Source organism: Mycteria americana, chromosome 1 (genome assembly GCF_035582795.1).
Source record: "Mycteria americana isolate JAX WOST 10 ecotype Jacksonville Zoo and Gardens chromosome 1, USCA_MyAme_1.0, whole genome shotgun sequence".
NCBI lineage: Eukaryota > Metazoa > Chordata > Aves > Ciconiiformes > Ciconiidae > Mycteria > Mycteria americana.
In genome coordinates this window covers 212739039-212766593 of record NC_134365.1, presented here as the reverse complement: position 1 = coordinate 212766593, position 27555 = coordinate 212739039, and the positions used below count along the sequence as shown (strand labels likewise).

The 27555-nt window shown below is 41.4% G+C and overlaps 1 long non-coding RNA gene across 5 annotated transcripts in view; it reads right to left on the bottom strand.

Moving 5' to 3' along the window:
• Positions 1-21651: 21651 nt before the first annotated feature.
• Positions 21652-27555, bottom strand: part of LOC142404384 (uncharacterized) — a 31071-nt gene continuing 25167 nt past the window's right edge. For all 5 annotated transcript variants that reach the window (XR_012773830.1, XR_012773832.1, XR_012773833.1 and 2 more), the window contains 2 exons: positions 25224-26314; positions 21652-24434 (listed from right to left, as the gene is read on the bottom strand). This is a non-coding gene — a long non-coding RNA (uncharacterized LOC142404384). The remainder of the gene's footprint in view (positions 24435-25223; positions 26315-27555) is intronic.

The window sequence follows — 27555 nt, the reverse complement described above, 5'->3', positions numbered from 1 at the left end:
CAAGGAGAGTACAGACGCTGTCTTTGCATTGGCTCAGGAATCTTCAATTTTGCAAAATGGAAATATGAAAAATTGAATGGGAAGAAATCCAGTTTTGAAGCTCTCAGAAGGGAATTGCAAAAGAACTGATCTGTTTTTAAAAGCCTTAAATCCCCTGAAGCTTCTGATTAATTTATTGAAAAAGTGTTCATAAAAGATGTAACCAAACCCAAATCTGTTGCTTCGGCAAAGAACGTATTCAAGATGAAAAGCCCAGGGCTCTGCCCTGCCAGCACGGAGAGAGCATTTCAGCTGTCATCCGAGTAGGCACTTGTCACTCCCATCAGAGCCGGAACAGCGTGATTTCTGGCCTAATTTCTAGAACATCAGTGATATCGAATGGAGATCTGGGTGCTCAGACACTATGCAAACCAGGACCCAAAACTACAAACGCTGCTTCTTTTTCTTTTTCTCTGCCCCTATGAAAGCCTCAAGGAATGTGAAGTCATCCCTAAGTCTATTTCTGTTCCTCAGGCTTTTCTTTCCACAGTGACGGGCTGATCCTCACATATTTGCATGATGGCCTGACCCACTTTGAACAAAGTTATATGCTGATCAGTGAAAAACAGAATATTCTTTCCTGTCTTTTGGATTATTATTCAAAAGGAAAGGAGACCCAGAGCAGCACGCTATGTTCACTGCTGCATGACAACACTTTTGAGTAGCCAAGTTGTAGTAAAGCAGACACATGGAGAAACAGGAGTCTGCCTTATGGTACAAAAACTTTCTCCAGGCATCCAGCTTAGTAGCATCCAGCACACTGTTATGGCAAGAGCTGTGGGCCATGAGTTCTATGTATGAAAATGAAGTTTGCTCTTCAGTTATAATTACGGTTTAGCTGGGTGTCAGGGCTATGCAAACCCAACGCACTTAAGACATTAATTCCTTGGGTGGTCCAGCAGCTCCTCCTGGCTTGTCACCTGCAGGGACGAGACAATGGACTGATTTGAGATAATGAACACTTTGGGGTAACAGCTTCAAACTTGGTGATTGACTGAAGCTTCACAATTAGGTATTTGGCCATCAACAGGAGCTCTCCAGGACAATTCTAGACATTCCCCAATTCAGGTCCTGCAGTCTCTAGTCCACTTTGTATACCTAAAAGTGTTGATTAACATCCTGAGTGGAGTGTCCCAAAGACTCCCCTAGATGTTTCTGCTCTAGAAGTGATGAAATTTTACATAGATAAGACATTTATAACTCAATAGAAACTGTTTCCGCAGAAATTGTCACAGAGGACAGTCTTTAGTATGTAGTCAAGATGGATTATGGATGTGCTGGGCTGGTCACAGAGGACTGTGGCCAGCTGGGTTATAAGAACTGATCAGAAAAGAGGTTTGGGGGGCCTCTCTCGGTCCAGCTGAAGATGCTGCTGCAGATAGCAGATACTCTTGCGATGGAGACTGCTGTCACCACTGGTCAGAAACCTGCTGTCACATTGGGAGATTTTATTTCCTATGCAAGCATTGCCCTGCGCCAAGTTGCCCCCAAATTATTGTTTTCTTTTGACAAAGACTCTGTCCTGAGTGTTCGTGCGACACCTTGCCCCCTGCGCTGTGGCACACGGGAGGGGAGGGATCCCAGCGTGAGCCTGCAAGCAGAGAGAAGGGGCTGCTCTGAAGATGAGAGCTGCACAGCCAAGCCTCCGACCGCCACCGCAGCCTGCGGGATCTCCCCCTTATAAGCTGTCTGCTCAGGGGTCAAACTCATGGGCACCTTTTCTGCTTAGTGACTTCTTTCCCCAGTTTGGTTATGTGTAGGTTATGTGTAGGGACTGATCCAAGTCTGAGAACCTAAAACTGCACCAGGTAAATTGTTGAGACAAAGCAATTTCCCTGCTGGAAAATCAGTGCCAGGAAATCAGTTTGCTTCAGTGCTGAGCTTAGGGCTTGGGGCAGCAGTGATGTGCATGGAGGTGACAGCCTGTTGGACACCCCTCTCCTCCCCTGTCATGCCACCGTGATGCTGCGGTTGGCATCAGGCTGGACTGTTGGAAGGGACTCGGCCTCCTTCTTCTCATGGTAGTCAGTAAATTCACCCTGGATATCTAAATAACAGAGTTACAGGAAAATGTTTTTTACTTTCCATATAAAACAGAGATAAAATATTCTTGGGAAGCTTTAGGCATCTCGTAATAAGTATAACTGAATCCTAAGAACCTGAATACATTGATGATTTGGGAGTTTTGATTTCTTTTACTCCCACATAAAAATCAAGATTTTCTTATTAGGCAAAGCAGATGCATTCCACAAAATTGTTCATTCAGTCAAACCCCTAGTTTCCTACTGAAAAAGAATATATTTTGATGGGGATATTTTTGCCATCCCTTCTAAGTATGCATTTATACATTAAAAATGTTAGGTGAGCAAATGAAATAATAACAAAAAAAAGGTAAGGTTTTTATCCTTCGTATTCCCACTCTCTCAAATTCCCGTGCCATTTAGTCAACAGTCATTCCACCTTCCTTCTTACCGTGGTGATGAAAGGAACAGCTGTATCAAGAAATCACATAATATGATTAGCTGTGTTGCTGTGAACTACCAGACACAGTGTTCAGGTAAGCCCTGCCACCAGTTACAGTGTTGTTCTGCACTAAAAATCTCTTTCTAGTGACCTAGTCCAAACCTGCTGCCTGCACTGTTGAGTCTTGTCATGCACTGTTCTTCATGCATACTTAGAATTCTATTTTGGGATTTAATATCTATTTTCTCTATCAATCAAGTCTGTAAAGATTAAAGTAAAATCTAATAGATAAGAAACATTTTATCCTATCCTAAATTTGATTTAACTGCAAAGCAAATAGGGCTCAGTAATTTTTTTTTTCCCTGGACAGTGCTTAATATAGGTTTAAAGGCAATATTCGTAAATTACTGGGCTCTTTTATGTTTCATGCAGATGATTTTGTGTTATGTTTATGTCACTGCTCTTGTGACTGTATTAATTGCAGGGACTATACAACATCTAATGCTGAACCAATACACGTGATGGACCTGCAGTTCACCAGATCCGGTGCAAAGGCTTCCTTTTGATTGCTCTTACTTTAAAGCAAAAGTAGAGGTACTGCATATAATGTATATAAAAAGGAGAAGATCAGCTCCTTCTAGAAGGTCCAGTCCTTCAAGAATTTGCCTCACCTGGCCTCCTAAGGACTTTCTGTGTCAAAGGCTCCCACAAGCAAATTTCCTGACATTCAGAGATCTTTGGAGAAACAAATACTTACTTGTTGCCTTTATGGGACCCAGTCATAAAAATAATAATAGAAGCATGGGTTTGCGATAATTGTAATGTGCCAAACATTTGTCAAATCTTTGGGAAAGCTGTCTCTATTTGTGTCTTAACTAAACTAGCACTACTTACTGATGGCAGAAAACCCCAGCAAAGATGATAGTAAATAAAATTTAGTTTGAGATTGTCCTGAACTAGTCTGACTTGCTAAAGGTACCTTATTGCTTTTGAAACAACCCTTTCTGTGTAGGTTACAGCTTCTGTAAATGAAGAATATCATGAAGGGTCACCAGGACCAGTCCAAATATTTCTACCAGTTAAGCAAAATGGATGCATGAGGGCCAGTCCCACAGGCCCTAATATAACAAAACCCTTAAACATATGCATACATTTAAGTCGGGTATATTTTTGCAATTGCCATTGGGTATAGACTAGAATAATTGAAAAATTATTCACACATAAAGCATGTGCTTTGCCAAATTAAAGTTGGAAATACATAAGCGAGCCACTAGATTTCTTTTTTGGGTCATGCTACTGGGGTTCAGTATCCTCAAACTACATCCTTTTAGGCTGCTGCGTATCTGCCACATACTTTGGATGATAAGGATGGTTAAGAAAGATCCCCCTTTTATATTTACATTTGTCCTGCACTGTAAACTCTGCAGTCAGTGCTATTTATGAGAAATGGAAGCTGTGATACCATCCTGAATGAACACGAATTCTTGGAGCCAGACAGCAAAGCAGGGAAGAGAGGCACAAGTAACCTCCTTGTGCCCTTCTCTTTCTGGTAAGTACAATCTTAGCCTTTATCAGCTCTAAATCTTACTGGGTGTTCATTTTGGGCCTAAATTTGGCAGGTCTTTAAGCTGCCAAGAGCTGAATAGGTGAAAATGGCACTTCTTGCTGTGTTTTTGAGCTAAAGTACGGTGGCTACCATGCTTCAAGCTGAAGTGAGGGCTGCCAGCATGTGTGAGTGTGATCTGAGCACACCCACCAGATCAGATCTCTCAGGTTACTTCACACAAAAAGACACCAAGATTTTGAATCCCAAATGGCCCTAAGCAAGAGATGTGCTTGAACCTGAGCTGGGATGCAGGAGCCCAAGACATGTAGCATCACAGCTTTAAGCACTTGACTGTAGGCGGGCAAAGCAGAGCTGGGGGGTTGCTCAGCTGAAATAACATGTCAACAGCCTGGCTGTTTCTTTAGCTCTTGTTCCATGTGCCCAGAAATGAGGAGTTCTCAGTATATTTGCAAGAGGGTGGGATTTAGCCTTGTGTCTGGCCTCCTCTGGCAATACTTCCTGGCCAAGCTGTGGTTACTGGCAGACATCAGTGACAACAGCTTCTTGTCATTGATATACAGGTAATGTCTTGTATGTTCAGGACGTCACAACTGTGCACATCCTACATGTTTTATACTTAAACGTATCAGAATTAACCACTTCTTCATGAAAGTTCACTTAAAAGAATCACTAAGATTAGAAGTGAAAATGACTAAGCAATGTTTTTTAATAGTCATTAATTCATATGAATGGCATCAATAAATAACATGGGAAAAATAAATATGGTAACAATAAATTGATTTTTGTTGTAGTTTGTGCAAAGAGTAAGTACTCCTTTGATCTTAACACTACTGCTGTGACATAGGCAAATATTTATAGCCTCATTTATAATGTGCAATATATAGTGCAGAGATGATGTGCTCTTTACCAAGGTCAAAGAATCAGTAGGGAAGGAGGAACTTGCCTATAGGACCAGACATCCTGACACCCACATGAAAGCACTTGTGACTTCCCTATGATTTGGTCTGTGCCTCTGTTAAGTGATTTAAGAATGAGATTTTCAAGCCTCTTTGAGACATTAGTTGTAATTAGAGCTATGCTTCCCAGTTCCTTTTGTCCACTTAGGAAACCTAAGGCATTTTATTTTTATTGACATTGCAACATCTGCAGTTTATACTGGGGGCAAATATGTAAAAAAAACCCTCAAAACAAACCACAAAAAAAATCTAACAGAAAAAAAAGACAATTTCTGCTTCCAGCTGAAGCACAGAGCTAATCCCTGCCGTGTGCATTTGTCTTGGCTAGCTTTAAATAGCCAAAACAGTGAGGGCTTCCACATCTTTTAAAACTATTTCACAACCTTTGCTGATTTCTAATGCGATTGAATTATCACCTTGTTTGTTTATTTTCTAGGGGCTGTGTCTTAGTATCAGGGTTGCTGGAGAGGAGGTGAGAATGAAATCACGTAGCTGTGCGCGGAGAGAGGAGCAGCCTTTGGAGCTGTGCATGCCTGGCTGGAGCTCACAGAGCGTAAGCCAATTTTTGCGCCCACAGAGCAGTTCATTTCTTGGCAGCTGAATCAGAATAAAGCTCCAAGGCTACAGCGGCCCACAGCCTGCTGTGACTCGGTGACCACAGAACCTAATTTGTGCTGGATAAAGCCCTAAAGAGATTAACTGACTCATAACATATGCTACTTTACCTTCTACAAATGAACCTCAGATACAGTGCCATGTTTCTGATCCTGCTCTAAATTTTGCAAATACTCCACCACTTAGTCACAGATATGGGGGAACCTGAAGAAGAAAAAACCCCACCCCTTCTAGTTTATCATGCATACATTCTTTGCAAGCACTTCAAAAGACTATACGCTTTTTTTCTGCCAGGAATGTGACATTTCACATTACGGAATCTATAAAAAATGCATACATTCTTTTTAGGGAACCTCTGAGAAACAACCGTGCAGGTGCGTTACCTGCGGCACAGCCATGTAGGAGACGCAGGTGCATCCAAAGTTGAGTTTAGCAAGGGATGGGCCGCATATACGTCTATAAAAGTCACTGAATCTCTTCAGTCTCCCCAGGACCATAAAGAGCTCATTGGAGGTGGTCAGCAGCTTAAAAGAGGGACCATCAGGAGCAGGAGTGTCAGTCAACAGGGTCAGGGTGTTTCTAAAACACCCTGAAGAGCAGCACCAAGTGCTTGCTGCTCTTCCCACCCAGTACCAGCCAGGCAGAGGTTCTGGAGGACATGGAAATCAGACGCTTTACTAAGCCAACCTGAAGCAAAGGGGTTAAGCATCCTCGATGATGCACTGGGAGCTTGATGAAGAACCGTGCCTACTCGTGCCGAATCCCAGGGCAGGGAAAATAGGAATACATAAAAACCTAAGGGTCAGACCAAAAAAAGGAGACACCAAAAGTCCACTTAAACCAGTATCCTACCTCCGACAGAGGCCAGGCATGTAAGGAGACGTGGAAAGGACAAGTGTGCTGTGCTGCTCCCTCACAGAGTGCTCCTCAACTCTAGCAAATTGCTGGTCACAGATTCCCTGAGAAAGAAGGATTCAGCAGCCCTTGAAGGCCTTTTTTATGAACTCTTCCAGTCACTTCTGAACCAGCGCAAGCTCTTACCCTCCACACCACTCTGGGGCTGAACTACACATATGCAAAGAACAACTCTTTTCTAACAAGCCTGCTGCCAGTTTCACTCAACACCCCCTAGTTCTTGTACCGAAGAGACAGCAAGTAAGGACCGATTGCTTGCCCTCCCCGCTCTACTCATGATTTTATAGGTATGCAACCTTCAAATACGTCAGGAGGGTATATATATACTGCCATGCCTGCCACTATGGTATCCCAATGTCTATACTAACGGCACTTAAGTGCAATGATAGACATCTTCCCAGTCATAACAGCCAGAAGAAGGCGGCTCTTCTCAGCCTGGAGAAGAGGAGGCTCCGGGGAGACCTTCTTGTGGCCTTTCAGTACTTAAAGGGGGCTTCTAAGACAGATGGGGACAGACTTTTTAGCAGGGCCTGTACAGACAGGACAAGGGGTGATGGTTTTAAACTACAAGAGAGTAGATTCAGACTAGATCTAAGGAAGAAATGTTTTATGCTGAGGGTGGTGAGACACTGGCCCAGGTCACCCAGAGAGGTTGTAGAAGCCCCATCCCTGGAAACATTCAAGGTCAGGTTGGACGGGGCTCTGAGCAACCTGATCTAGTGGAAGATGTCCCTGCTCATGGCAGGGGGGTTGGACTAGATGACCTTTAAAGGTCCCTTCCAACCCAAACCATTCTGTGATTCTGTGCGATTCTGTAAAACAGCCGGATGAGTGTCTTAGCTGTGAAGCAGATACACTGTCTTGTTCAGTGGTTCCTGACTCCATAGTATGGAGCTGACCAGGATGAGTTATTCTTCCCTGGTAGCCCACACGCAACAGTATTGCATGGAGAAGGAGGTGCTGGTATTTGCCCAGATCTCATTCCAACATGGAATTTGAATGTGGGTGCAGGGAAATGTAGTATATATAGCATACAAGACAGTGAGGCTCAATTAATTTTCATGTCGTGAAACCCTACCTTCCCAAAGGATTCAAAGAAAGGCAGCCAGGATGGTCTCAGGTACGGGTCATCTTCCACAAGAGCAATGACCTGACATCATTGGTCTTACTTTTCATAAATCCTTTTGAAAACCCAACCCTTTTCTACACTGTTGAAATGAAAGGCATTTATTATCAGTGATTTCAAATACAGCTAACTTGATTAAATTCAAGGCATTGCATCCTAACAAAATAAAAGCAAGTATCAGCACAAACAGCCATTATAAATGAGCTAATAAATACTGAATCAGATGAATGATGTAGCTGATTAACACCTTTACATTTTTAGCCTACTTTACTGTCATAACTTAAAGCCAAATATATCTGCAGACTTCAGGAGCAGCATCCAGATGAGGCTTAAATAGGAACTATTCCATATTAAATGGCATTAGAAAGGAATTTGACACTTCTGAGATGATACAGACCTCATACACTAAAACGTCTATGTGTCTGCTCAGAATTGGAAACTTTATGGATTTAAAGTTACCGGTTAGGATCCTTCCTGGTGTCCTTTTTTCATGAGATTTTCCAAAGGCCCTTAAAAATCAGGGCATCCAAATCCAAGTAAGAACTGAAAACCTAACGCTTTTAGTGTCTTTTGAAAAGCATAGTCTTACACTGCTGTTCTCAGCAGATATATGTCAAGAAACTGAATTATTGCAGTTTACCTTCTAGGCATACGCTCCAAAGACCGAGCAAAGTGTGTCAGCTGCCATGATGGAACTGCACTCGCTTTGCTGTTGTGATCATGGTCAGCGGCTGTGGGCGAGCTGATGAGCAGGAACTCGTGCTGCAGTAGGCCAATTGCCAGCCACTGTGTGAAGACAGTCTAAAGTCCAGCTTAGTGAAGTTCCCAGTATCAATGCATGCAAGGGGGCAAATTCTACTCCATACCCTACCAGTGTGCCTTCAGGCTGATCCAAACCCACAATTAGTGTTCTCTCATACATCAAATTCGTTTTTCAGCTCAAAGAGACAACCAGCCTGCACAAGCTGCACATTTTTATGCCTACAACACTGTTTGATTTTTGTGTCCGGAATCCTCTTAACTTATATATTCATTGGTCTTCTAAAATACATAGTGGCCTGGGCAGACCAAGTGCTTGCTGTGGCCGATTAACTGGGGATCTTCTTCCTCTCCCTTTTCTTTCCAGAATTCTCCTAGCAATGAAGCTAGGTCTTACAGCCACCAGAAAAACAAAGCTCAGAAGGTGTCAAGCTGGTAAGATGTGAAAAACAGAGTTATTTCTGCAAGTGAAACAGTCTCAGAAGTGAAACAAGCTCAGAAGTTTCACCACCTGAGCATAGACCCTGTGCTCCCCGACCTGTTAAATGCATGCATTGGGTCTAGGCCCAGCTGAACAAGTCAATTCCTTAAAGGCCATAAAATTGGCATAGGCCCATTGGACTCAGTGGAGCTATGCAGCCAAGGATGCTTATTTAGCTCAAGGGGACTGGTTTTAATCTAGGAGGACTGGAGTGTTATAACCTCTCCGGTAAAAACATGGGGGAAAGAAAAAAGGGAAAAAAGAAAAGAAAGAAAGAAAATAAATGAGAGAAATGCAGAGAAGGAGAGCGATTGTAAATATCATTGGCAGCAAGCAGACTAGAAGCAGCTGTCTCTGGCAGACGTGTTTCATTCAGATCAAACAGAGAGCTGTGGATGTTTGGAAATAACCCACATTTACTATATATTTAACGACAAGCTTTCGGTTTGTTTGGAGGCAATCAGGGATTTATGCTCAAACAAGAACTTTTCTCACCCAGGTTTTGTTCAGAAAGCACCATTTCCTGTGGCACTGGCACATGAGTGCCAGGATGCCACATGGAGACCAGGCAATCCACGGCGGGAGGAGGGCTCCTGATTTCACAGCTTTTGGTCACACAGCCGTGGAGGTAAATGGAGCTGTTTTCAGAATGTGCCTTCCTCCAGGAACCTAAATGCTTTCATTAGCGGGGGGGGGGGAAAGGTGAAGATGACCTTGTGCTTTGGATGTGATAGTTGTTAAACCGCGGCATCTGACAGCCATTACCACTGCTAACTCCTCAGGACTCCTGTGAGCAGTGTTTCCTGCGAGGGACTCCACCATCTGCCGTATACTCGTAGGGATGGCAATCAGTCTGGGGACTCAGGGCCCATCCTATATCATCTGCAGAGATCCTCTGTCACCCTTAATAAGAACACTGAAAGGCTGTAATTTTTGCCTTACGAGCTCTGTCACATTTCCTCCCTATTCAATTTCTTTTCTTTTCAGTTCTTCCCTATGTAAACATTTTTTTTTTTTTCACACATGCAATCTAGCATTTTAATTCTAGCGTTTAAAGCCTTCAAGAATATAGTATGCTGTCTACTTGCAGGACTGTCTATGGACTCTTGTCGCATCATGGCTATTAAGATCAATTGCAAGGAGAATATAAGATGATAGAATGTAATTACCTGTGTTGGAGGCTTGCCCAGACTGCCAGCACCTGCATTCCCTCAAAAAAAAAAAAAAAAAGATAATTTCTTTGGAAAGTCTAAGTGGCACCAGGCAAGCTACCTTGGTGTGGACAGTGCTCTTTGCTAGTGCTCTTGAGGCAGGTCTTGACCCTTTCTTAGGGCTTCACCTTGCAAACCATGAGGCTGCTTCGAGGATCATAGAATCATAAAATAGTGTGGGTTGGAAGGGACCTTTAAAGCTCATCTAGTCCAAACCTCCTGCAATGAGCAGGGGCATCTTTAACTAGATCAGGTTGCTCAGAGCCCCGTTTAACCTGACCTTGAATGTTTCCAGAGATGGGGCATCTACCGCCTCTCTGGGCAACTTGGTCCAGTGTTTCACCACCCTCATTTTAAAAAGTTTCTTCCTTAGATCTAGTCTGAATCTACCCTCTTTTAGTTTAAAATCATTACCCCTTGTCCTATTGCAACAGGCCCTGCTAAAAAGTCTGTCCCTGTCTTTCTTATAAGCTCCCTTTATATACTGAAAGGCTGCAATGAGGTCTCCCTGGAGCCTTCTCTTCTCCAGGCTGAACAACCCCAACTCTCTCAGTCTTTCCTCATAGGAGAGGTGTTCCAGCCCTCTGATCTTTTTTGTGGCCCTCCTCTGGACCCACTCCAACAGCTCCATGTCCTTCTTGTGCTGAGGGCTCCAGAGCTGGGCGCAGTACTGCAGGTGGGGTCTCACCAGGGCAGAGTAGAGGGGCAGAATCACCTCCTTCAACCTGCTGGCCATGCTTCTTTTGATGCAGCCCAGGTTACGGTTGGCTTTCTGGGCTGCAAATGCACATTGTTGGCTCATGTCCAGCTTTTCATCCACCAGTACCCCCAAGTCCTTCTCCTCAGGGCTGCTCTCAATCCCCTCATCACCCAGCCTGTACTGAGGCTGGGGGTTGCCCTGACCCATGTGCAGGACCTTGCACTTGGCCTTGTTGACCCTCATGAGGTTCACATGGGCCCACTTCTCCAGCTTGTCCAGGTCCCTCTGGATGGCATTCCTTCCCTCAGGCATGCCAACTGCGCCACTCAGCTTGGTGTCATCTGCAAACTTGCTGAGGGTGCACTTGATGCCACTGTCCATGTCATTGGTGAAGATATTAAACAGTACTGGTCCCAGTATGGACCCCTGAGGAACACCACTTGTCACTGATCTCCATTTGGACATTGAGCTGTTGACCACTACCGTCTGGATGTGACCATCCAACCAATTCCTCATCCACTGAACAGTCCACCCATCAAATCCTTATCTCTCCAATTTAGAGAGGAGTATGTTGTGGGGGACCGTGTCAAAGGCCTTACAGAAGTCCAGATAGACGATATCCATTAGCTCTTCCCTTGTCCACTGACGTAGTCACTCCCTCATAGAAGGCCACTAGGTTGGTCAGGCAGGACTTGCCCTTGGTGAAGCCATGCTGGCTGTGTTGAATCACCTCCCTGTCCTCCATGTGCCTTAGCATAGCTTCTAGGAGGATCTGTTCCATCATCTTCCCAGGCACAGAGGTGAGGTTGACAGGTTGATAGTTCCCAGGGTCCTCCTTTCTACCCTCTTTAAAAACGGGTGCAATGTTTCCCTTTTTCCAGTCACCAGGGACTTCACCTCACTGCCATGACTTTTCAAATATCATGGAGATTGGCTTGGCAACTACATCAGCCAATTCCCTCAGGACTCTGGGATGCATCTCATCAGGTCCCATAGACTTATGTATGTCCAGGCTCCTCAGGTGGTCACTAACCTGACCTTCTCTTACAGTGGGGGGGGACTTTGCTCCCCCAGTCCCTGCCTTGTGGTCCATCCACTCAAGAGGTGTGGGAAGAGAAGTTGTGTCGTGGTTTAACCCCAGCCGGCAACCAAGCACCACCCAGCCGCTCGCTCACTCCCCCCCGGTGGAATGGGGGAGAGAATCAGAAGAGTAAAAGTGAGAAAACTCATGGGTTGGGATAAAGACAGTTTAATAGGTAAAGCAAAAGCCGTACATGCAAGCAAAGCAAAACAAGGAATTCATTCACTCCTTCCCATGGGCAGGCAGGTGTTCAGCCATCTCCAGGAAAGCAGGGCTCCATCACGTGTAACGGTGACTTGGGAAGACAAACGCCATCACTCCGAACATCACCCCCTTCCTTCTTCTTCCCCCAGCTTTCTATGCTGAGCATGAGGCCATATGGTATGGAATAGCCCTTTGGTCAGTTGGGGTCAGCTGTCCCAGCTGTGTCCCCTCCCATCTTCTTGTGCACCTGGCAGAGCAGGGGAAGCTGAAAAGTCCTTGATTTAGTATAAGCATTACATAGCAACAGCTAAAACATCCCTGTATTATCAACACTGTTTTCATCACAATTCCAAAACATAGCCCCATACTAGCTATTATAAAGAAAATTAACGCTATCCCAGCCAAAACCAGCACATTCTCCACCCCTTATTCCATACCATTTACGTTATGCTCAGGTCCCACAGTACCCAATACATTCTCATTACCCACCACCCCCCTTCCCATCCTTTGTTACAATACCCTAGTCTATGGGCCACCCCTATAAAATGTCTTTAAAATGTCCACAAATGTCCAGTGAAGACTGAGGCAAGGAAGTTTTTGAGTACCTCAGCTTTCTCCTCATCCATTGTTACCAGTTTACCAGTCTTGCTCATCAGGGGGAATACACTTTCTTTGATGTTCCTTTTCTGGCTGACATACCTGTAGAAGCTCTTCTTATTCTTTGCATCCCTTGCCAAGTTCAGCTCCAGCTGTGCCTTGGCCTTCCTGACCCCACCCCTACACAACCAGGCAGAGTCCCTAAACTCTTCCCAGCGTGTGCCTGCTAGTCCCAGTCTTGCTGGAAGGAGGTTGCCTGCACCTTGCAGAACTGCCCTGCACCACTGATACTGTTGTCCATGGGATCTCACAGCAAGACTAGGAGAAAATAGCGAATCCATGTGATGGTAAGCAGGGAAAAAGGGCCTGATGATCTTCTTGCATTAGGAAAAACAGAGTGCTACTCGAGATTGTTTGTACAAAAGTAGCGGAAGGTGTTTGCTTTCCAAAACAGATCACTTCACTGATCTGTATCAGGCTATAGGTCCACCAAAGAGTATAGGGAACAGGCAACCAGGCACAGGGAAAGGCAAACATCTTTTATGCTGGTTTTGCCTTATGGGGAAAACTCAGCATGAAATTATGCCCTAAGATACCATAACGTGGAACTGCACTGCCAGTCTCCTGAAGATCACCTCAAGATAATATGAGACAGATTTTCAAAAAGGATTGAAAACATTCCCTCAGCAAAAATCACTCTTGTTTTTCAAGTATGCAACAGAAAGACTGCTTCCCTAAATGATTACACACACCAGAAAACTGTGTTCCTATTAAAAAAAGATCACAACTTTGTGTTCTTATTCAAAGAAATACATGCATATGGGCCTGCTATTTATGTGTGTAGGCACCATGATAAATCCCCAGATGAAAGTAACAGTTCAGAATTTGCTAAAACACTGTGGTATTATGGAACACTTTCAAAAGTGTGGATTTGTTTTCCACCTTTTTCCCCAATAATAAATATTGGACTCAGCAGTAAGGGCTTATAACGGAGCCACAGTAGTACTGTAAAGCATAGGATTTACGAGCCAGATCTGTACAACATAAATTTTCCAACAAGGGCTGTAATTATATTAAATGGTACATGAATCCAACAATGTGAAGAAATCTATTTTTAGGGCAAAAGTTTTCCAGTTATCAGGGTTTCAGTCTTTGGCTGGGAATTAAAAACCCTGCAGGACTGAGGTGTTCAACAGCTTGTTGGAATTGGCATGTGTCTCTCTTTTGCTAACTAGACACAAATTCCTCTCAAACCCTGGGAAGGGCCCCCATTACCAAGCTGTCCTGGTCAGTTCTGGGGTGTCTCTGGTACCAGCACTGGTGTTAGCGCAACAGATAGTCCAGGTCAGGGTGAATAAAAAGATAAGAGCTGGTGGAGGGAAGCAGGGGTTCATAGGAAGAAGGGACCTGACTGAAGTATTTTCATGTCCTTAATGGTTCCGAAGTGCTGTCAAGTCTAGCACAAGTCTTCACAATACCTAAATAGCTGCATGTTGTCTCCCTTGAACAGATAGCTATTTAGCGTAAAACCAGGTCATACTTTTAGATCAGCTCCAAGGAAATGCCAAGTCTCAATTCCTATTTAATTCTTCTCAGTGGATGAAACTCTTCATGAAGTATTGTTCTTCCCTTTCCATGCACTGGCTCTGTGCTGACTTCACAGGGAACAAACAGATTTTACTGTTTTTCTCTCACCCCCAGATCACTAGTGCCAATTGTTGTGAATACGAACATTGTGCTAGTGAAATCAACTGGAAATAACCTCAGAACTGTATTTTATATATTCTCATTTAGGCCATGCTCTCTATAAAAGCGACAGTCTACTTTCTCTGTCCTGTCCTGAGGATTGTCTGTCCTACTTTCTCTGACTGTTCTGTCTCTATGTCCATATGTAAGCCAATTAACTCCTGCAATGAATTGCTTTCAATGCGGTTCCTTTCTCCCTTTGCTGCTTTTTGTTTTTGCTACATCTCACACATAACTTTTGAAATTAGACCCACATCCTGCAGGCAGGTCCACAGGAGTGGAGCACTAGGCTAGTCAATGGTTGCCCCAGCTTCTTTAATCATAGAAATCATAGAATCATTTAGGTTGGAAAAGACCTTTAAGATGATCGAGTCCAACCATTAACCCAACACTGCCAAGTCCACCACTAAACCATGTCCCTCAAGCACCACATCTACATGTCTTTTAAATACCTTCAGGGATGGTGACTCCACCACTTCCCTGGGCAGCCCCTTCCAATGCTTGACAACCCTTTCGGTGAATAAATTTTCCCTAATATCCAATTTAAACCTCCCCTGGTGCAACTTGAGGCCATTTCCTTTCTTCCTATCACTTGTTACCTGGGAGAAGAGACCGACCCCCACCTCTCTACGACGTCCTTTCAGGTAGTTGTAGAGAGCGATAAGGTCTCCCCTCAGCCTCCTTTTCTCCAGGCTAAACAACCCCAGTTCCCTCAGCTACTCCTTGTAAGACTTGTGCTCTAGACCCTTCACCAGCTTCGTTGCTAAGTTGCACCGGAGCCAAATGCATAAAGAAGGTTTCGATCGTGCCCAAAAATATGTAAAAAATTTTAAAGAAATAATAATGTAAATCTTAAGAAAAAGTGGATGTAAGCCATAAATTTAGATTCTATAAGATGCCCTCAGCTCTTTGTCTTTGTTTCTTCAAACCAGGGAGTGCAGACTTGTCCCACCTAACAGAAAAGTTGTCCAATAAATGCATTAGAACAAGATGTGAATAAAGTAGCAAAACAGAAACCACTTCATACTCACATACATGAATGCATATATACCTACAGTTGGCAGACAGACATAAAATAGTAACTCCAAAATGCTTATTCTAAAAAATAACTCCTTGCTTTTTTATACCGATTTCATAGTTTTCTGAAGCCTAGTTCATGGGATTTAGAAGTGACTGCTCTGTGGTTTGAAACAGTCTCCAGACATCTCCCACCAGTTCTTTACACTAGACAAACCTCTAGTGGAATCTCGCCACTGAACTTTTAAAGGATATTAAAATCTGCCTTCGTGTTCTTTTTTATAAATTTAATCTACCATTTGCCATTTGCACATTTGTGATACTAAAAATGACTATTTGGTGCTTTCCCCTTAGAAGCTGTGCATTTGTTCTCCATAGATACCGTTTCCAAAGCTCATATTTGTCACTCCAGCAAAGCACATGAATGAACTATTTAGCCATATAATAAAGTAACAATGAATGAAGCAAGAGGACCAATTGAATTGGTGCTATTATTTGAACAAAATCCTTTCAGCAATTGCCTCTCTCTTCATAGAGACCTTCATGTCATTATTTCACTAAATGACACCATGAATGTAATTACTTTGATTCAGAGTGTTGGAATCACACAGGTAACAAATTACACTGCCCCCTGATGAGTAATAATTCAATTATTCAGTGGCCTTATAACAGTTTGAAATAGCCTATTCTCATTTCACAAACATCATATTTACTGCTGGAAATAAACCATTTCTGCAAAGTGAAATATTAGATCTATATATCTTAGCACATGTAAGCTCCCAAATGGATCACCACATAACTGCATACCTTTGGTGTTTTTAATATTAAAGGGACTGCAGAGATGCTGAGCCTCTTGGGTTAGTCCATCTTGGTAGATGTGCACATATATTTTGCCTATTTACTACCTGGTGAATCAAGACTTTATCATAAATATCAAGCAGCAATTGTGCACAGAATGAGGTTTGATCTCAGTGGCACCAGCACTATTGGAATTCATCCTGAACTGGAAGCAGAATCTAGATGTGTGTCCAAAGAGACATTCCTCAGACATGACTCTTCTTTTCTGTGCTCCAGCATAAATGAAGCATACAACACTGCTAAAGCCAAGGCAGTATAAAACAGGGGTGAAGAGGGGAAGAAACAACCCTGCTTGCTGAAAGGTCAATTCAAAGTTAGACTTTTGGGGTAAAATGTGTAAAGCCCAGTGAGATTTTCAAATGCATTAAATGCCAAACTCCCAATTATGCAATCTCCAAATTATATTTAGACATCTAGGAGCTTGTGAAAATCCCACAGACAGATGTCTATCTTCACTTTTAAGTACCTAAGTATTTTTAAAAACTTTAGGTGTCTTAATCTACTGTGGTGTAATTTATACAAGCTGTATTCATCTCAGAAGTGCAACATTCCTCCAGGCTGACTGCAGGAGGCATCAGTGAGGAATTTCCAGACCGTAACTGCTGGGTTTGATCCTAAATAAAACCAGCAGCAGCTGCTGCAACACCATTTTTATCTAATACTTGGCAGCTTGGAGTTGTTCTCCTGGATGTGGCAGATATAGATTCCATTTTTGAATTTGCCTGAAGATGTCCAAACTTCTGCTTCCTTGGGGAGTGCCTTGACATCCTGCTTATCAGTGATTTGATTGAATAGCTTTCAGTCTTTCCCATGGAAGCTGTGCCGTTATACATGAAGTATTGAAAGATGTGTTAATCTCATAAGAGCAAGACGTGTTCCACAAGTTCTCAGCTGAGAGGCAGCATACACCGCTGAGAGTAGAGGGGGCAGAGGGCTGTCTGTCAGTCACTTCTATTAAATTATCAGTACAACAAGGAGGTGATTTTCCTCTCAGGTGAGGACTCAGTCCCTAGACAATGAAATCATTCTGTCTCTGTCAAGGAATTTCCTCAACCAGAACTAAAGTCTGGTATTGTAGTATATTTTCCCCAGCTTTGTTTAAAAGCAATGGCCATTTAGATGGTTTTGTAAAAGTCAGTGTCACAAGGTGGATGTAAAAATACCACTTTATGACTTGCAATAACTGAATTCCTCTAAGGAAATGTACCAAAATTTTGCAATAAATGGCCACAAAGTTATAATAAGATGAGGGATGAATCCCTCAAGGGAAAATGAGGAAAATGAAAACAGATGAAGAAGAAAATTAAGCTGATTATCTATGAAGACTCAGTGCTGCTTACCAGTATTCAGACACACATCTCCGTAAGTCTAAAAAAATCTGCTAGATCGTGAGGATGCATAAGCACTATGGATTACTGTGCACATATAGCAATGCAAACCCACATGCAAGGAAGGGTAATCAAAGACCAAAACTTTCTCATGTGTTTTTGAGAGGAATAAAGTTTCTGATGACTTCAAGTTTCCAGTAATAATGCCTATCATCTCTAAAAATCTGGCCATGTACTTTAATACTTACAAGTCTGAAAACCCTTTCTTATGTGATAATTTCCAGGCAAAGATCTCAGAACAAGTTTAGCCTCAAACAAAATTTAGTTACCCTGATAATACAGCTATGAAGTTCACAAATTCTGTTTATACTTTAAAATGAGAAAACTGAATAATGAAGACTTCAAGAGACCATCTCATTGCAATTAGCAGCGTGGAAGAGAATGGAAAACTCAGTCTGAACTGAGCAGTACTTCTCTAGCACTTCACATCCTTGAAGCTAAGTGTGTTGTATGTCTTTGTAGGATTAGGAACTAAACTTTTACTATGATCTACCATGCTGAGATCTCTGTCTAGCATAGAGATGCTTAAGTAGCACTCCTCTACTTAGAGAGGAAAAAACTCAGCCATTCCTGCAAAAGTAAGTCCAAGTTTTAGTCACTCCATTAAAACCAATAGCAAAACTGAGTTAGTGAGGCTGTGAATTGACCCACCATGAGCCAAAACAGTGTTAACTTTTCCCCACCATGTAACATCTACAACAGTTATTTCAGCTCTCAAAAGCATAAAATGACTCCTATGGATAAAGATTTCAATTGATTGGAAGCCAGAAGAGTCAAGATTAGCTCGTCTGCTGTTGTCTGTCCTGTCCTGATTGCAGCTTAAGGATCTAAGTGTCCAATCCTGAAGTGGGTTTGAAGTAGAATGCAATCCCAAAACCTCCTGCTATGTTGCCACCCAATTCTGAAGGTGAGTAACCCCAGCAGCTATCTCAATTTTTTAGCTTTGATGTACCCCAGACAGTTACAGAGCCGCTTGGCCTCTCTATCATGCTTAAGCTTGACTGTGATCCTGAGAGCAGACACTCCTGTGCCTGCCTCCCTTGAGGGATTTCCTCAGGAACAGAACAAGTCTGGCACAGTTCTGTAAGACTAGTCTTCATTCAAAGAGGAATGATGTTTGCTGCTGTCTAAAACTCAGTTGAAAAAGAGGTTTTGCTTCCTCTTAAACAATAGCATTTGGAAGCAGAAGACCCTTATCCATTGGACAGACATCAGCTCCCCACTTGCCAACACTCAGGGAAATTCTTTGCCTACCCAAGTGCACATAGGAGTTGGGGGGAAATCAGAAGGAGAAATTCAATCCCTTCTCTGAGTGCTTTTCAGAGACAATTCAAGACTGATTGCCTTCGTGAAGCAAAGGAGCATGAACATGGCTGCGTAGTTTATTGAGTAGGGCAGTTGTTCAGGGTAGGAGAGATCAGGGATCTCCCCCATAATTATTCTAATGCTTTCTCAAATTTAATATTAAATTCAACTCCAGAACCAAGCACATAAAATTCAGAGGTCGGAACAGTCATTGACTAAGTTTATTTTTGGAGCCAGTGCTAAATATAGAGTGTTTGCAACCCTGTTTTGGCTATGGAGACATTTATGTACAATAATACACTTGAAAACAGAATTTTGTGAGAAGGAATTGCCAAGCTGAATACTTTGGTTTATGCTAGGTGAGAATGCCTGCTACAAATTCTGCAAGGCTTGCCAGCATGCATTTGACAGTCATTCTTATCAGCTTTTCCTCCTGATCAAATAAAATCACCCTCTGACTGGTATGATGCTGATGACCTAAATTCCAGTTCTAGTGAGAGTTGTTGAAACTGAGGGAAATGGATTGAGGTCTGAGAAGTAGGTGTTTACAAAAACATTGCCTGGAAGAACATTGTACATTTTAAATATTTCTTTTTACTATGAAAACTGGGCATTCAATAGGGGCACCCAGACAGCTTTCTGTTTTATGGGAAATAAGTTGAGGGTTGCTCATCCATATTCTAAGCAAAAAAAAAAACCCCAATAAATAAGACTGTTATGTAACAAAATAAAAATAAATTCTGCTAGACCTTTTCAAAACAGAAATCTCACCTTTTCTCACCCATTATGCAGGTTTAGTATGTTTCAGATCAATATTTTATATGTGGTGTAATAGCTCTCCTTTTTCTTTAAACAGGGTTGATTTTAGGAAGGGAAGGCAGAAAGATTTTATTGCTGTCTAACTGGTATTGATTTCATAACTGCTGAATTTACAGCAAAAGAGACTCCAGTGAAGGAATACATTTTTATTCCACGTGACATATTCCCTAAGGAGAACACAGCAAAAAGAGGGCAAAGAAGGATTTGGGGAAGCTCATTAGCACAGATCATCGGAATCAAAGAAATCGTAAGGAGAGAATTCAGGAAGGCTGGCACGGCCACTCCAGAGGAAGGATCAGTCATATCTATGTCTTTCCTGACAGATGATTCTCTGAGCTACTCTTAAAAATCTCCCATGACAGAGAGACTAAAATCTCCCTAGATGATCTGTCCTCATGCTTAAACAGCCTTATAGGCAGAAAGCTTTCACTGATGTCTAACTTAAATTTCTGTGGCCTTAATTCTACAGCTGTCTTTTCCCTTTGACTTGTTTCCCCCAAAGAGTTATGAATTCTCCGAGTTTGCTATTTTCTTGAAGTCTATTGTCTTTATTCTCCTTCTTTCCTTTCTTTAGACAAGAATGCTACTGTTCAATCCTCAGTGCCACCTTACCCTCCATCTGCTTTCACATCATCGATTCCCTGTTGCTGCAATAAACTGTAGAAGACCATTCCCTCAGCTTCCTGTCTCCAGTGTGTTTCAACACCTAGATAGTCTGTGTTCTGCCGTATTACTCTTTTAGCAGGTATCTGGATAGCATCTCCATTACTCCCAGCTTCTGATGATTCTTCTGGTTGCTCAGACTAAACCTTTCTTCTTGACCTTTCTGATTTGATAGTCTAAGGCAGAGTGAAAGAGAAACTGTGGGCTACATTCATATCATTAAACTTCTCCTGTCATCATTATTCAGGCACTTTCAGTCAGTCTGGTCTCTTTATCTGCTGAACCTGGAACAAGTATATATATCTTTTATAAAGCAAAACTCTTTAGATTTTCCTGGTCTATTCCTCTTGAGCTGTAATTTTCCATATTAATATTCTAACTATGCCAGTTATCCCACTATTTATAGCAGTTAAGTAGTAGTTTTTATTATGCATTATGCTTTTAGTCCATGCTGTTTATTCCCAATATCTCTAGCATTGGAATATAGACATGAAAATATAGACATCAAAGACATAATTTTGAGCCATTATACTGCTGTTGACAATGGGCTTGGACCTTAATTCTGTTCTCTGATCAAATATGTATTGGTGTCCATCATGGTTTAGCCGCAGTCAGCAACTAAACACCACACAGCCGCTCACTCACCCTCCCCTCACCGGTGGGAAGGGGGAAAGAATTGGAAGGGCAAAAGTAAGAAAACTCATGGGTTGAGATAAGAACAGTTTAATAATTGCGAAAAAGAGAATAATAATAATAATGATAATGATAATGATAATGATAATGATAATAATAATAATAATAATAATAATAATAATAATAATGATGATGATGATGATGATGAAAAAGAAAACAACAAAAGAGAGAGTGAGGAACAAAACCCAGGAAAAAAACCCAAGTGATGTAACTGCTCATCACCCACTGACCGATGCCCAGCCCGTCCCCGAGCAGCAATTGCTGCCCCCTGGCCAACTCCCCCCGTTTATATACCGAGCATGAGGCCATATGGTGTGGAATAGCCCTTGGGCCAGTTGGGGTCAGCTGTCCTGGCTGTGCCCCCTCCCAGCTTCTTGTGCACCTGGCAGAGCAGGGGAAGCTGAAAAGTCCTTGACCAGGGTAAACACTGCTTAGCAACAACTAAAACATCAGTGTGTTATCAACATTATTCTCATCCTAAATCCAAAACACAGCACTATACCAGCTACTAGGAAGAAAATTAACTGTATCCCAGCTGAAACCAGGACAGTGTCTCCTTGTACCACGCAGGAACTTAGGAGGTAGTGAAAGGTAGGTAGGTGCGTATCTCCTGTTTCAGTGCCTATGAAAAAAAGGCATGTTTGAAATACAAATAGTGTTATTAGACCATACGCAAATATTATAATGGAAATAGTAACTGTAATAACTTATAATTTAATAAAGTTTATAATTTGTGTTTTAAAACTGTTAATCAAAATGTAGTTTTATTTGCTTATAGCTTAGGCTTGCTTATAAATTTTTCATTTGAAAGTATGGATATTCAACTCTAAGCCAATTTCCGATAAAGCCGCAAGGGATCTAAGCTCTTATATCAATGATTGTTAAGCACCTAAGTTAAGAGGCCTACTGATACAGCAGATCCATTGACTATATCAAATACAAGAAATATAATTACGTCTTGGAATAGGTGAGGTTAGATGGACTGTATTCCTCCCTAATGTGCATAGAAGTATTGAAAATATATACTAGGAATCTACAGGCCCTTTGGATTTCAATGGGATTTGGGCAAGTAAGTGACCTTGAATATCCCATTCTTAGGATATAAATAGTACCATTGCTAATTTTCAGTACCAGATACTTCATAAAAAGCTGACAACGTAGTCATGATATGTGCAAGATCCAGAATCACCTTCTTTCCCTCAGCACTTAGTGTAACAGAAAGAGTTTTTATTGTTTGAAGATCAACCTTTTAATCTTAAAACTTTATATAAATATTATTTCCTTTTATTTTCAAATGCTCAGTTTTGGGCAAGGAAGAGATATCATCAGGCAAGGCTGTCCCCCACAGAATATCTGACTCTCTACAGTACTTCCATGGCCACCAATACAACTGTCAACAAAGAGAAGGGGAGCCTTATGCAAAGAAAATTGCCTTTCTGAAGCAAGGGAGATATTTTGGGGTAATTCACTGCTTCCATAGTTGTGCATTATTATATAATTTCAGAGTCTGATACAAAGCTTGCTAAAACAGAGTCCTGTGGACCACAGGTCGCTTTGGATCAAACTAAAACCAAAGTTCCAGCTTCTCAAACTATGCCAGCCTTATCCTATGAAATACTCTACCTGGATTTCTTTCATTCTAAGATGCCTTGTAGATCCCTGATCCAGAGCCCACTGACCTCAAATCCAGAACAAATGGATATGAAAAATCTGGAGGAATTTTCCTATTCCATAGATTCACCTGACAGGCTAGAATTTCCCTACAAACCCAGCCAAGATAATGAACAAAGCTAATGGAGACTTTCCTCCCATATCTAAAATGAAAAGTTCCACATCTTCACTTCTTGAGAGAGTTTGTGTTTATTGTTGTTGGTTTTAGTCAGTCTCTGAAAATCACTGTCAATCTGTCATTTTTTAATTAATGTTAGTTGCCAAAACCTGAAGTATCTTTGGATGTTGCACGTTAGCAACTGGAGAAGGAATTTCAACAGCTATGAAAGCAGGAGGGTTATTCTTCCAAGGAAATTAGGTATCTGGAGAAAGTGATCTATTTTGTGACCAATACTAATACTATTATGAGGACATTTGGGTTCACTTTTCCTGTTGTAACTCTCTTAGATACAAACATTATATGTCAAACTAATATAACAGTTAGTACTGACTTGAAAATCAAAATTCTGTCCCACAGTAATTTCTGTGATTTGCAATTTTATTTCATCTCAAACTAAGAGGTTTTTTTTTACAGATCACATTGTAAAATATTTCATTTATACTCATCTACATTGTTCTAACTTTCAGAATATGTTCTATAATAAATCTTCAGTATCAGAATGATAGAACAATGATAAACTGAAAACATTTTAATTATATCAAAGTGTGAAAATTAAGACAATTACTATATGATTGCTAAATGTTTTTATTGCATGGAATCAGCATTTTCAGATGGAAAATCATGACTTTGCAAGATGTTTTGATCATATATTATTATTTTGACATGTTATTATGGGGAAACTTTTTCTCTTATACTGTTATAAAAACATGTCTGTAATTGGAATGCTAACTAATTATGGAGTCTGGTATACACACTGATATTCTGAAACTTCCTATTCTTGTTCTGAAGAAACATACCTTGTCTATTCTTTAGGCAACATTCACAGGGAATAGGAATCTGTAAATCAAAAGGTAATTATCTGTTTCATTTCTTTTTTCATGGGAGCTTTAAGACCAGTATTGGTCTTAAAATTTAGGGTTCTTCCAGTGGGGAGCCAATCACAAAGGACAAAATCTATCCATGATCATATTAATAAATTTTATATTGCTTTTTATCAGCTGATCTCAGAGCATGCTGCTATCACTTCTCCAGTTTTAGAAACAGGGAAACTAAGGCACATCTGAAGACAGTGAGTGACTTGGCTGTGTCATCTCTTCTTGAGCCTTTCATTCCATCTGCATTCTGAAAGATACTGGTATGTGTTTAATAGTGTATTTTTCCTTTCTTTCACCAGTATATATATATATACATAAAAAAGAAAAATGTTCTTTTCTCCTCTGTGGTGAAGGTGTAATTAAGCCAAGAGGCATAATGCCACTGAGCTTTATAGAGTTGTAGGTCCTAATGCAGACAGGTACTATTGCTATCATGCACTCTGATGTAACCACACAATTAAATTTTGCACTGTCACAAGAGGATATTTTTATCTTGCTGCTGTACCTATTGAAAAGCCATCCAATCTTAATGGAAAAACAACTGAAGATGGAGATTTTTACCTCTCATTATTCTATTGCAAGAATATTTGGATCAAGAGAGATTTAGGCCAAAGACCAGGAAGACACAGTGTGTTATTTCTCAAAGTGCATAATGTCACTATAGCATAATCTGTATAGAGAGTACAAGTGGGAATGGATGTTTTTTAGGATTGTATTTCAAGCCTGTGCGTAAGTATGACATTTAGAGGTATCAGAGCTGAAATGTCAGATGCCTCCATTACTAGCACCTCGGGCAAGATAAAGAGGAACTTGCCCTAGCATGTAGTCCAAAGAGGACCTGCTACAGCTCTGAACCTGATGTGCTTTCACCTCAGAAGCACAATCATCCCCTCCGAAATGTACCTATGTAGCTCTGTAATATACCATTGCTAGTCACAGCCACAGGGTTTCTACAGAGTTTGCAAGTTCTCAGGAGGGAGGCTTGTCAGGCTCCCTCTGCATGAACTTTGTTCAACCTGCCTGCAGCTTTGTTTTACTTCATTTAGCTCTGACATGAATTTCCCTTATTGACCAGGTGTCAATGGCTAAATTGCGTCACTTCTTTATCTTTCTAAAACTACACTGTAGTTTTATGTAGATACCAGTAACAAAATGTAAATAAATATTTCATATAAAATGAAATATTTATGACTGTAGCACAATGATGTTTTGTAGAGAAATACAGGCCTGGTACCAGAGCAAAGGCCTTGAGAAGTGAAGACAATGTATGTGGTGCAGAGAAGTACAGGCATGGGATGATAAGAGATAGGGCACAGGCTGACACTATGAGCAACTCAATAATGGTTGGTTAAAGAAATGCAGACCTACAGCTGGACAAAGCAGACTTTAGGGGTAACAAAAAGTACAAAGGAAGAGTATCTAACATCTGTAAAAGGCACCAAATACTGTAAATTCAGATGTAACATGGAGCTGGAAACCAATGAAGACAAAACAAGGTGTAAAAGCATGTTAGAAAACAGATAAAAATGACCCCAAGTAGATCCTAGAGGGAGGAAGAAGAAACCATCTACATGAACATCATATTCCTCCTGGCAACGGACTCCAGAGACTGATGACTGTCTACATTCTCTGGCAATCTGATTTTAAGACCAGAGGATCAGCAGAAGGGTGAGCATAACCTCAGCAAAAAAGGGATAAAAACTAAGTATGTTTTGTTACAATTTAAATAGTAATATTGCCATTATTGAGATTTCTAACTGTATTACTATGTGTTCTTTCTTTTTCTGTGTTAATTATATCTAGACTAATAATGATTCTTGAATTAGACTATTAAGATTTCATTTATACTAAGAATAAAATTTTGGCTTTATATATAAGGTGTGTTTCTCTTTGCCCATAAACAAGATTTTGAGCATAACAGAAGGAAACACCTCTGGGGTCAGCACGTGTATTAGGGTATTATTTGTGCCATAGATTTCCAGGCTGTTTGCTTCTGATAGTACATAAATCTCAATTTACTGACATCCTGCAGCTCTGACTTGGTTTTTAGCTGTGATTTATCCCACTAATATACCAGCAGAAATATTCCTTTATTTTAGCTTATTTTTATAGACATTTTTATAACCAATCCCTTTAATAATTCAGATCAATTGCTTATCCTCTTTCTAGGATGTTGCCAAAACAAGAAAAAACATTTTTACTGTGAGCATGATTGAAGACTGGAACAGGTTGCCCACAGATGTTGTGGAGTCCGCGTCCTTGGAGATATTCAAAACCCAGCTGGACATAGCCCTGAGCAACCTGCTCTGCTTGACCTTACTCTAGAGAGCAGATGTTGGACAAGGTAATCTCCAGAGGTGTCTTCTTACCTCAGCTCTTCTGTGATTCTGCGATTTTGACTGGTGCTACAAGAAATGCCACAATAATCTGTCATGATTCAGCTTCCTTGCTGGCTGTTTCTAGACAGTGTAAACACAGTCCTGAGTTGAGACATGCCAAATGATTTTATTTTATTTCTCTGGGAGACAAGTTTTGCAAAGAATAAAGCTCCTTCTAACAGCCTCTGGCTTCAGTCAGAGTACGGATTACTCAGCACCTTGATGGTAGCCCGCAGAATCAAATTAACTGGCAGATGACTGCATTCTTATTCGATTTGGCGGGTGACCCTAGTCATATGAGAAGTCTTTGTTCCTTTATATAGATCTGATAAGACTGATGGCATGAATTTTGTAGATAAGAGCTTGTAAGAGTGGCACAGGGACCATATTATTTAGGGAAGCTAGAATTTTTATCAACAGAATACGAACATTACGAACATTACAAACAGGTTAGACATGTAAATAGTTCTGATGGAACTTGAGACTAGTCTAGGTAACCTCTTCAGACCCTTTCCTGCCTTTTCTGTAATTTGCCCACACAGGGAAGCCGAAGTATAGCACCTGGGGGCAAAATGTGTCACTCTTGTTCAAGTGGGGTTTTATTTTCCTGCAGGACTAGCCTCAGCTAGGATCACTAGCATAAGTAACAGACACTTGATTACTTCTGCTCAGTTATGCCATCAGGGATTACAGACTCAGTCCTAGCCTCTCTGGCAGTGATATAAATGAGTAGCAGATGCAGTGTGCAAGCAGTATAATATTTTATGTGACCTCTGTTATGTAGGAGAACACTATACAAATTTCTCTTGACCAGTTTTGCACTTGTGCAGCTACTAGTAGCTTCAGAAGGCATTGGCTATAGATTTCTGATGGCAGGGTTTCTTCCTGCATGCTTACAAGATGAGATCTTGGGAAGTCTGAATTAGAAAGAGGCAGGTCTAGACTTGTTGGTAGTGGAAGAGTGGCCTGATCTCAAAGGGGCTGAGTATTGTCAGTCTCACACGCAGTCAATAGAAGGAAGCCTGGATGGCCCCTTCCACACTGAACTGCCAGCAACAGATACCAGCAGAAAAGGTAGTGATGAACTTCTGTTGATGTGCATTGGATTTGGAGGGTGGAAAGAAAACTTAGCAGCCTTCATTTCTGTTTTACTCTGTATAAGAGGTACAAGGAATCATGGCAGCAATGATGATAGGGTAAGCACCATTAGTGCTATTGGGATATCGGTGATCAGGAACCTGGGTGTAGCCTAAAGCTTCACTTCCTAT